This window comes from Anser anser, assembly GCF_964211835.1.
Source record: "Anser anser genome assembly, chromosome: 1".
Lineage (NCBI taxonomy): Eukaryota > Metazoa > Chordata > Aves > Anseriformes > Anatidae > Anser > Anser anser.
The window spans coordinates 198,720,295-198,732,957 of NC_139720.1; the positions used below are offsets into that span (position 1 = coordinate 198,720,295).

The 12,663-nt window shown below is 32.6% G+C and overlaps 1 protein-coding gene and 1 long non-coding RNA gene across 5 annotated transcripts in view; one reads left to right on the plus strand and one right to left on the minus strand.

The window, feature by feature from the left end:
• The window catches only part of CNTN5 (contactin 5), a 677,796-nt gene that overhangs the window by 175,977 nt on the left and 489,156 nt on the right, over positions 1-12,663 (minus strand). The gene's annotated exons all lie outside the window — the stretch shown is intronic.
• LOC310892761 lies at positions 295-8,138 on the plus strand. Its single transcript, XR_014578399.1, has 4 exons — positions 295-3,239; positions 4,014-4,114; positions 4,512-4,602; positions 4,808-8,138. It is a non-coding gene; the product is annotated as an uncharacterized lncRNA (long non-coding RNA).

Consider the following 12,663-nt stretch of genomic DNA (forward strand, 5'->3'; position numbering starts at 1 on the left):
AATAATTAAATTATTCAACAGACTCAGAAATCAACCATAAAATATTAGATAATTCCCTTTTCTATTTTGTGGGGTCAATCCAGACATCAAGCATTCTTTTATCCACCTGTTCAAATTTTCAGTGAACTACAACAAGATGCTTCCTGTAGAGCTAGGGATGACTTTTTATGTACTTCTTTATTTTTTTTGTTTATTTGCATAAACAGTTTTTATTCTGAATATATCTTTAAAACAAAACAAAACAAAACAAAAACAGATTCTAATAGCTTTTCAACCTACTTTGCAGGTGTTATTACTCCACTACACTTAATATCCTCTTCTATATCTGTTTATTTGAAGATATCTCAGAACCCTTTCTATATGCAGCTTAAGTCCCTAGAATCAATCAATCATTAATTCCTTAAACCAAAGCTATCAAGCACTTTACCACAACCTGAGGCATAATCAAAGTGATTTTTTTTTTTTTTTTTAAGTGTAATCTGCCTTGGTTATCATTTTTATCCTGGGAATCATTCTGTACACCCAAAAAGTATATACTTTTCCCTTTATACTCATAATATTTGGTTGAGAAAAAAAACATTCTGTATGTAATTATATCATGATGTATTACAAATCTAGATGCATTAATGTCTTTGCATTAGAAGTGTCAATAAAGTTAATGAGGTTCTGGTTTAGCTATTGCAGGGAATTATTCATGTGGAATTCTACAAATTAGACTTTAAAGCCTTAACCTTAGGTATACTTTTTTTTTTTAACGTGTTGTTCTCTTCTGTTTCCACTTTATCTTACACTGTTTCATTTTGTCTTTACACTGAAACAAATGTTCCTTACTGCTTACACTACTTACACATTAGCTATGAGGTAACTCCTGTAATCTTCCCCTATGACAGTTTTTAAAAATCTGACTCCAGAATTAGAAAAACCAAGGCTAGTTCAGGTATATTAAACCCCTCCTACTTTTCCAAGATGGCTACTGCTCCATTGGTATAGTAAATTCCAAGTTTTTAGACATAAATTTCTTAGGTGACTATTCTCAGCTTCAGCATGAAGATATTTTGCAACATCGCAAATCTGTTAGTCTGGTTCTGTCATACATTTATTCCCACTATGGTCAAAAGGTTTTCTTGATAGAAAGTTAGCCAGAAAAAGAAAGAATCAAAGTGAGAGGAAACACCTCAAAATTTCAAATTTTCTGTACATTTTTTGCCAATGATAAGGTAGGAACTGGGGTATCTTTTTATGGTACAAGAAATGTGAAATACACTAACTCTAACTGATCTGTCCTTCCTGTCCTTATGTTGTACCACTCCCTAACATGGTCAGAAAGAAATGGAATGATGAACAGTTTTCAGCCAATATAAGCCAATAATGTAAGCAGTCATGTAGTGATTTACAGATGAAGGATGTTCTGGATTAATTTTGCAGAAGTTCAATCCACCTCTGTCAGATGAAAATTTTCTCATGACAAGTTGATCACATCAGTACAAAAATGGTATGGACTAAATATAGTCATCACACAGTGGGGGAAGACTTTTGCAAAACAGAGAATTACGTTGACTTTCTGCTTAAAATCTTTTTTCAGATATAATTGCAATTCTGAGGAGACCCTGAGGAGTTTCAGAGAGCTCTCTGAATGCTCAAAATTTTCTTCCTCTTCTGCTATGTTTCAGGCAAAATACTAATTAACCCAAAATATTTCTCTCTGAAAATTTCATTGCCACATTTTGCTATGAAGTTTTATCTGGCAGAAATGATTTAGGACAGCATGATATTCTACAAAGTGGTGATGAACATATGAGTTCAAGGAAAATGCATAGATTTTAATTGAAGACACCTGTTACCAATTCAAGTGAAAACCAATCAGTCTCACTAATTGCTCTGGCTTAAAAGTAGTTCAGACCAAATGTAAAGTAGTCATCATTGTGAGTTCATTGGCAGTTCATGTAGGAAATATTTTACTTTATTTGTACCCTAAAATCACACAGTTAATTATTCATTAATTAATTAGAACTACTCCTAAGGAATGGACTTCAGGCAATGAAGTTTTGTACCTCTTATAAAATGAAATGCTTAGTCTTTGCTGGTTCTGAGTCTGAAGGGATACTGTTATTTTGTTAACTTTGAAATGATTTTTGCTCTTAAAAATTGAGTGATGGATGAATTAGGACAGGGTAGTGAGAAAAAAGCAATAGAACTTCTGTCAAATCTAAAACTCAAACAATTTGTGTTATTAAACTGTGGTTCAGGCTTTTTATCTATCTATTTTTATTTATTTATCTATTTATTTATTTTTTTATTTATTTTTCTTTCTTGCTACATAAACCCAATACACAGAGAAACTCTGAAATTTCCAATTGAAGTTATGCAGAACAGTCAGAAACAGCCACGGCTGGCTAGAGATCTGGGATCTCAGCAGTTCTTAGCTGACAGAAATAGATGGATGATCTTGTAGAAGTGATTTTACAAAAGGGTGTTAGGAGAACCACTGCAATTATGCTAAAATGGGTGTATCTTGACATTGATCCATTTTACAAATCTCTCACACTTCTAAATTCTAAGATGATGGAGGACAAAACACACACTGATTTTCATACTCTAGGACTCTGACTGTTCCCAGCTTACATACCAGCAAAATTAAAATTTGGGGTTCTTAAATCACAGGATTACTAATGCAGGTTGCCCAGGCAGAAGATTCATTTGCTTTTTCATTTGCTTTTTTTTTTTTTTTTTTTCTGACAGTGTCATGCATAAGTGAATACCCTAGTAATTGCGATGACATTTAAAAATAACTAACAAAGAAATGTTGTAGAATCAACAGTTTAAAACATTTCTGTCTATTTTTTAAGTCTGTTATTCATAGTACACATACATAAAAATGAATTCTAGAACAACAGTAGATAGTAACGTATCACAACTCCAACAGCTGCTCATCACAGGAGCAGATGTAAATTACAAGAGAGTCCTTGCTTAAAATATCACCTGATATACCACTCTTAAAAAATGGCAAACTGATGAGTGAACTTCAGACCAAGATTCCTATGACCCAGTAGAAGACACTAGTTCTATTTGTACATGGGTCACTGCAGTTTTTAGTGAACTTCAAGCTTGTATTTTAGTGCAACAGTTTAGGTTAAATGATTTTAGAACCAGTGTTGTTTGGTTAGACATAGAGTACAACCTATCATTGCATTAAATTTTGAATAGGGCATTAAATCCCACAAATGCATCACTCCTGACAGGTAAATAATTGTGAGTTTGAAGAAATTTTGAAGCTTAAATTAAGTGCTGCCAAAACCTTAATAAACCAAACTACAACTGTAAAATCAAGAAGTAATGACTTTAGAGATGAATCATCTGAAGTCATCTCTTTTTGAGAAAAAAAAAAAGCAGTAAGACTGAGTAGACATTTTTTTCATGTTGTATAAATGCAATAAGACTGAGTAAAATGTTTTCTCCATGTTGTACTTACTTTCATTTCAATAGGGAAAAATGTGTAGGTGAAAATAGGAAACTGTGAATACTGCTGTACACAGAAGTAGAGAGCATTTTTAAAGAATATGTGCTGAGCATATTTTTTATTTCTATAGCCAGCTGTTTCATGTTTAATATGACACCTATGTCAAAATCACAAAGATGATGCAGAGACCTTCCTGGAAATTACAGTTGAATGCCAACACAACAGAAACTTTTGTTTATATACTACTTATCAACACACACACTGGTAATAAAATTACACCGGTAATAAAAAAAAAAAAAAAAGAGAAATTATGAATTATAGAGGCAGTTGTAAATTGGCATTCTCCTGTGGCATGGGCTTCTGCTGGCAGGTTCCACTGTATGCTAAGTATTGGTGTGAAAATGATTCAAATCATCTTGGTAACTGCAAAACTGTAATTTCCTTTTATGAATGACCAGTCTTGTTTACAGACCTATGTCTCAAGAGCTTTGTGTCTGTTCTCTGAAGTCCGTTTGGAAAGCCTTCCAAATGCCCAACTTGTTTCTCTTTTATTAAGGAGTTTTTAGTGAGCAGTTTAGTGAGCAGGTGAAAATTTGGGTCACTTGGTGATAAAGTAGTGAGAAGAGCACATCTATCTCCTGCCAAAAAGAATTTATGGTGAGAACTTTTGTTTACTATAATTTCTTAAACGATTTAGTAGACCTATTTTCTCTGTTTCACAACACTAATTTCTAAACTGTCACAATGTTACGTATTTCTCGTAATGGATGATGCTGGAATACTGACATATCAGCATTTTTGTTAGTGCTATATGATGTTTCTGTAGATATCATTCTGATGCAGTAAATGTTAGTACTATGGTAATGCAAAAGTCTTTTTGTCAGTGAGGACCAGTGAGAAATAAATCTTTAAGTATTTTAACAAGAGCTGTGGTGGAAGCATTCAGATATCACCAAATATTCACTCCTGTGTTTATTAATGCCAGATTGTTTCCCATGTTTGTTTCAAGGTTTTTCTCCTCAGAAATTGCTTCTTTTCTCCTTTAAACATGTAGTTTCTGGACACGAGTGGTATTTCAGGTGGCATGTGAAGATGTAACATGAGAGTCACCATTGAAACTCCTTCAGAGTGCCTAGAACCTAAAGGTAAAGTCCATATTATAGTTAAATATTGCATTTTCAATGGCAAAGCATGCAAACACACATCCCACAATTGCACTTTTGTGGAATTACAGTATTTGCAAAATAAAGAAGTCTATTTTGTGTCTTCTTTTTGTGATGCAGTGAGATATACTAGTCCATCTCCTCTAGTATCCTGTTGGGAAAATATATTCATCTTCCTCTGTTTTAGGGTTTCCTATGATTGCTCCAATTCCACAAGATGGCAGTACCTGATGATTAAATGGTACTGATGCCTGATGACAGCCAAAATCTGAAGTAATCTGGGAATTTTAGCAACTCTGAAGAAGTTCCTTCTTCTCTCTCTCTCTCTTTCTTTATTAAAACAAACAAACAAAAACAAACAAACAAAAACAAACAAACAAAAAAAACGCATCACCACCAACACCAAAAAAATAAACTAGCAACAAAGTCACTCCAGATTAGGGTATGAATTTACTACGAATAACTATAAACCATCAAATTTACATGATAGCTTTGCTTTATCATTCAGAAATATTCAGTTCAAATGAAATAAATAATCAGAAAAAAAAAAGTCTAAATCTCCCCTGCTGAAAATACAAAACCTTATTTTATCTCAAGCCAAGTTTTAACTTTTATCATCACACTTGATGTTTGGATATTTTGTGTACCAACCACTGAATAAGGGTGTAATATGTTGCACTTTCTAATGATGGAGTACATTTCACATTTCAGAGAAAATGTGAAATGCTTTCAGTAGCTAAGATGAATGATAACAGTGGGATGTTCCTCCAGCCTCCCACTACAACCAGATAAATAATTTTGGTGCATTTCTTTGTGCTGCTGTGGCTTATTATCAGTGCTCATTAATCCTCTAAGAAAATATTTAATGAAGGTAATTTATTTGTTGCATTGTCCCCATGTACAGCAAATAGATGTTGTCTGTTTATCAGCTAGCAATGGAATTGCTCCTTTTCTACTCTGGGGGCTCAGTATCTACTGCTCACTTACCTGAAACACAGCTCTACCAATCACATATTTATCTTTGTTCAGATTTAATTACAGTGATAAATCTTCAAATAATTTCTTTTTTGTAATCACTTACAGAGACAATAACTAAAATATGTTGGAATAGATAAGTGTAGTGTTAAGACTGATCTTGTACTGGAGGTTACCAATATTATATTAACATTTCTAGTGTACGCAGTCAGTATAGACTCATTTTTGCATTTGACATATATGAAATGTAGCCAGTCATTGAAACGTGTAAATACTTTTATGTATGCTCTTTAAAGAGACCACATTGCATATAACAAAAAGATGGCTTCTCAGAAATTTTAATAGATTATTATGTGTACTTGATTGTCATTGATATGTTTCATATTTTAAAAAAAATCATGCTATAAATAATCAAAAAATAGGAATCAAAAAGATCTCAAGAACATATGTTCTTCAGGTTCGTCCCTTCCCCTGAGGCAAGTCTAAACAGATTCTGAGTCCTGTCCTTAAAAATGTGTGGCGAGTTATAGTCCTAAATTAAATAACCTATTTCATAGCTCAGTTAATGAATGGAAAGTTTTCCTTTACATTCATGTGTATTTCCTTTATTTATTTATTTATTTAAATAGTTACTGCTTATTCAATTTATCATATTGAGAGTATCAGAAACATTTTGTTGCTAGCCTATATTAAGCTTTACAATTACAATAGTAGACTGTTACTCTTCTGGTCTGTATAAAGCTTTTGTCTTCAAGGCTAGATCAAGCAAATCTCTTTAAATTTTCCTTAGAAATCATGGTTTTGAATCATCTATTTAGTTTGTTATCAGTTCTTCTGCTTTTCTACAACTTATTATGTAGGACCCAAAGCTGGACATGGTAGTCTCACATACTGAGACATTAACAGTGTTGATAAATGGAATTATAGTCTCACATACTTTGTAGATAATACACTTACTATATCCTGGAATCGAGGCATACAATTATCCATGAATTAAGTATTCAATTTTCTATGTTAGCACAATTGGTTTAATTTTAATTTTAAATAATTGTTTAATCACTTATTTCCATATATTCTATCTTTATGTTTGATTTTTTGGGGGAAGTTTAGTGCTTTGCATTTTGCTGAATTTTATGTTACTAGTTTCAGGCCACTTCTCCAATTTACTAATTATTTTGTATTCCTCTTCTGTCCTCTGCAATGGTTGTAATCTCTTGGAGCTAGGAGTCATTACAAATGCTAAATATACCTTTCTTTGCATTAAGCCATTCACAATTTCAAAGATAAAAACTAATTTAAATTTGATATGATTTGTTCATTAACAAATCCATACTGGCTGTCTCTTAATAGTGATTTATCATCTTATTGCTTGCAAATTGAGAGTGCCATTGAATGTCACAGTAAATTTGCAGAACTCAAGCTCAGCCAGCTATGGACCCTTCTTTATTTTAAATAATAATAATAATAATAATAATGGCATTGGCTTTTCTTCCCATGGTTTGAGATAATTTTTGAGATATTATATTCCCAGTAAGATTTTCATGTAAAGGGATGTTTAGACATGCTCTCATTTCAGAATGTAAAGCTATTTTATCAAAATATATAGTTTTCTTATTTAAACAGAGAAAATATAAAAGTGATATAATTTTATGGATAACAGCTGATGGTGGAAATAAATTTATATATATTTGTTTAGGGTTAAAATAATTTTATTAAAGAAGAAAAACACTGGGAAGAGATTTCTCTGACAAGCAAGACAAATAAATTACAAATAAATTTTAAAAATATTTCAAGAGAAAGTAAAAGAATTCTAACTATAGGTCTGCTATTGATACTCATATATTATTAGGTAAGAGTGGAAAACAATGCTTATGTAGAAAAATCCTAAATGCACCATTTAAATTTATGTTTTACCTTTCCTAATATACTGTTATTTTGGAGAAAAGCAAGAAAAAAAAGGGGGGAGGAGTGGATGGTATAAAAGATAAACAGCCTAAATAAGTGGTAACAAAGAACTTAGAATATAAGATTTATCAATGAAGCTTTTTAAATCAATACCAGTGTCTCTATAGAACTATTGGAACAATAGTAATTTCCAAAGTCAAGAATTAGGGATAATTTTGTTCTAGCATTTAAAAAGTTAATCAGGAAGACCCACATCATTATAAAGTCATTAGCTTCAATCTTAGATGAAATAATTGAATGATTGATACCAGACTTGATTAATATCAAATTAAAAGTATGATATAATTAATGACATTGGATGAAAATAAATCTAGTCAAACTAACTCAGTTTATTTTTATTGTTCTTTCTATGGAAAAAGACAGCAAAGTTTCTGTAATACTCCTAGAACTCAAGTTTGTAAAAGTACGCTTTGTATAAAAAGAATTGGAAGAACCCTCCAATTAACTTGTTGTACATTGAAAAGAATAAAAACTTACTTTAAAACATGATCAAAAGGAACAGTTCTCATCCTGTTTTGGGATCCTTGATCTTTTGCTGATGAACATTTTAATGGCTAAAAACAAACCAGTGCAGTTGTAATCACTGATCTACAGGAGATATAATACTTGTCAGAGACCAATGTGCAGGACAATTCACTGGTAAATCTGATTTGGATAGCTCATTATTATTAGAAACATTTTTTTTTTTTTTATGATGGAAATGTGTTGAATAGACAACACAATTTAATAAGTTCTTAATGAGTAAGCTCAAATGAACAAGAATTCAAAATTCGTTCCAAATTCCTTTAGTAAAGTCAGTAACCAATAACTAACTAACTATTGTTCTCATATGAAAAGTGTGGCATTGGAAAATTCTGAGGAAATTGTTTAATGCTCAGGAAAACATTATTCTATAGAATATTATATATATATATATAAATATTTTCTCTGGCAAAATGTCCAACAGAGTTTAAAGTAACATTGTTTCTTCTCCTTTTTCTCATTCCCACTTTACATCACTTTTGCGCTCTGATCATGCTCTGATATTAGAGTTTCACAGAATCATAGATTCACAAAATGGTTTAGTCTGGAATGGACCTCTAGATGTCTTATTGTCCAATTCCCCTGCTCAAGCAGGGCCACTTAGATCCCTAATGTTACTGTCATTTTATATATAAGGAAATTGATAATGGAATTGAAGGAAGTGACTTCCCAGCAGTCACGAGTCAGGTTATAGTTAAAGTGAAATCTCAACTAATATATAATTATTTTAATTCTTAATATTATTCCTTCTCACCAGCTCTTCTTCAAACCTATAAATCACCACAACAAAACAAAAAATTTAGAACCAGCTAATCCTTAGGAGCTTAGAAGATGAAACAGGAGATGGGTAACAAACCCCAAATACTGCCTCTGAATGTGACTTTCAAATGTTGAAAGAAATTAGCAGTATAAATCACATAGTGATTCAGATGCTGAATGTGTAATGCTCAGCTCCTTCCTGGTATATTTTCTAGGCTTAAATTTAGCAAGTAATGGATCATCCATTACATCTTTCTGAACACAATGGAACATGTGAACAAATGCTTCAGAGGATAACGTAAGAACAAATGTGTAGTCCCCAAAACACAATTTTTAAGTATTAAGAATGACAGTGACAGATCTTTTTTTTTTCATCTCAATTAAAAAATAACTCAAAGTGCAGATGAAGAGGAAGATACAAATCACATTAGTAAACTGCTCTAGAATGCCAATAACACTGTTCAACCATGTTGTACAAATAAATCACTACAAATAACCTTAGCAACAATCAATCATTTAAAATTTAACAATGTAGAGACTGTTACACTTAACTGTTGGTTACATATAGACAATACACAGCTGAGTCTCAGTGCATGTCGTTCTGCACTGCTTGGAAACTCAGGAACTGCTGCCATCCATCTTCTACTTGTCACATTATTATTTAGAAATAATACATAGCCTTCTGTTGCCTTACTTGCAGCTTAGGGCAGTGTCTCATGATTATAATCTCTCTTCCTCATCTCCTTACCATTAGCAGTCAAAGTGACACCTGATGTGTCACATTTTATATATATATATATATATATATATATATATATATATCATATGGAGAAAGAAGACATTTTTTTTCTAACTCTTTCTGATTGTTGTTTTTGTTATTCTAATCGAGATAGCATTAATAAAGTAATGTAAATGACAGGCAATTCTGCTTCTTCCTGTGTTGAATACATGTGTAGTTTTCAGAATTCCAGTTATGTTTTCCAAAGCCCCTTTCTGTTCCCTAATATCTCCCCTAAAAAATGTCTATTTCAGAATTCATATGCTGAATAAACGAAATTTGATCTAAAACTGATCACTTTTGAAAATTTGGAGATATCTTCTCAGGGTCATGGTTATAATGTTTTTAAGTTATATTCAGCCACCTAAACCAAGTTTGCTGATGCCTGCATAGCATCTGGAATGGGAAACTGCTTCAGAAAATTTACCTTAGCAATTCATACTTACACAAAATCAGAGGAGAAAAGCAGAGTGAGTCAGAGGTACTAAGCATCACTCATCTACAGATGAGTACCTCCCTGTCCGCATTAAGTAGAAAAGTTAAGCATTACTGCTTATTTCTTACTAATCTTTTTCTTTTTTTTGTTGTTGTTGTTCACAAAAATGTGTAAAATGCATAATTCTTTCAGTTGCATCAGTGGATTTGCCAGGGATTATATTCAATATGTATCTCAAGGAGTAAAATTAGGAATCATATAAATAAGTAGCATTCATATATTGATTCACAGGCCACCAACTCTGAGAGGCCAGTGGGAGCAGTACATATGTCATTTTTCTAAGCACATGTCTACATGGATCATTTTCATAAGCACATGTAAGTGCTTCTCACCGACCTTTTTTGACTGCAGTACACAGAAAATGAATGGATGCAACTTCTGGTAATTCGCAACATCTGTCAAAAAAGCCCTTCAAAATAAATAAGCCTGAGTCACAGCCTATCCATCACCTTAGCATTGTCCCAGATTTCTTTCATCTGGTCTGGAGAAAGTAGACAGAGTCAACTCCTGTTAACTGTCTAACACTTCTGAACAGCAGCACTGAAATGGAAAAGTTTTAAACCAGGCCATTGCCCAACAACAGTGATAGGAAGATCTCAGAAGTAAGGATCCTGGTGTTTCAGCTTTCTCTCACAGCCCTTCATCTTGTCATGGAGTTGGGTTGACTGATCTCAAGTCCTAAAGGACCTTGTGGTTCTTCAGGAAAAGCCAAACTGAGACAAACAATTAATCAGTATTATCTATATCTTTCTTTCCATTCTTTCTTCTTCCTGAATTTTTATCTCTGTGGTCTCCACTGGAAAACTTGCTTAATTATTAAACAAGAAAAGTGCCATGAAAATTAACGCTTCAATAAACCAGTAAATGAAGTGAAATTTTCCAGTTACATATTCTCTGCTGTAGGATAATAGCATCAACACAACAGGAAGTGTATTAGCTTGCTAATTGAGTCATCAGTGATGATTTTAACAATATTGGAACATAGCATGAGACCAAAGGAGATAGAAATGGACAAGCAAATTATCAGAATTGATGGCATCAGAAAAGATGTCATTGTGATTGGAAAGAAGACACCATTCCACTGTTACTGCTCTGAAAAACATAATTTGTTGTCAGAAAGTAAGGATGCATACTGGTTTGGTTTAGCTGTAACCATTCAGATTTCAATCTGAAAGCCATGATATTAGGCTTATATCCATTCAGTCATTTTCTTCTTGATAAGTCCAAACAATTGCCTTTAACATAATTATTATTTAAGTTATAATTGCCTTCAGTTATATTTGTATTGGGCAGGTAAAAGACCATAAACACATCCTCACATGTTTCTAAACAATTCCTAAAAAAATTCTAGTTTCACTTTTGTAAAGGAAAAAAGAAAACTAAATATCCAAAATAGATTTTTTTTTTTTTATACCATTTATTTTATCTGGAACACTCTTCTTGAACTTATTAAATATATGAAAATATGTCTCATTAACAACTGCATTACCTCAAATGATTTTATGATTGACTTTCATATCACACATATAAAATAAGGAATAACTGACGTTATTGCATAGAGAATCTCATGGCATCCTATAGAATGCATATCAGAACTTACTCCTTTGGTCAAGACTGACTTCCTACCATCTTCAGTAGTCACCTCAGCCAGAATCACCATTGAATTCAGTTAATCATGCATAGACTGGGAACAGTAAACAATTACATTTTCTGAAAACTCAACTATTTTCATCCTTTTTCATTCCTTTAATATTTACTCACAGGGGTGATGGAGAGAAAGAGCTAGACTCCAAACATTTAGAAATGAATAATTTCTCATGTCTTTCTCCTTATTATGTATTCTCTTGTTTTAGCTGTCTGACCAGCATTGTATTTCTGGCTTCTTCTCCTTGGTTATATTGATTATCGTGCACTCTTTCTTGCTATTGTTGTCTGCAATATGGTGAGGTAATTGGGATTAATTAGGAATTCTCTATCTTAAACAGCATAGACTTTCTGATATTTAACTGATATGTTTGTAAAACTGTGTTGTTCCTGTCACCAGCTTATTAAAACATCATAACTAAGTAGCAAGTGGATTGTAACAGAAAACGTATTATGAGAGACTAACATTTGCAAGGACACTGTGCCACTCTATCTGTATGTTATTCTATGTTATTCCAATCTTAAATATACTATTTTGGGTCTCCTTCCTTTTCAAAGTTATATAACTTGTAGCACAAAAAAAAAAAAACAACTTTTTTTTTTTTTATTTTTCTGCTTTAATTGGCATTTTTACATTATTATTTTCTGAGATGTGGTTGTGACACCATGAACATACATTTCTGTTAAACCTGGCATGGTAATGCTGTCTTGTTTAATCACTAGACTAAGGGGTTCCTGATAGTTGTATCTAATTTGTGGGGACATCTCAGTAACAGACTAGCATTGTGTCTCCAGGGAAGAGGAGTTTGCCCATTACAGAAACTTTACATCATCACTGTCCCATATGTCAACCTCAAGAAAACAGCCACATATGGCTGTTGCCTGAAAGGCAATAAAACATGAG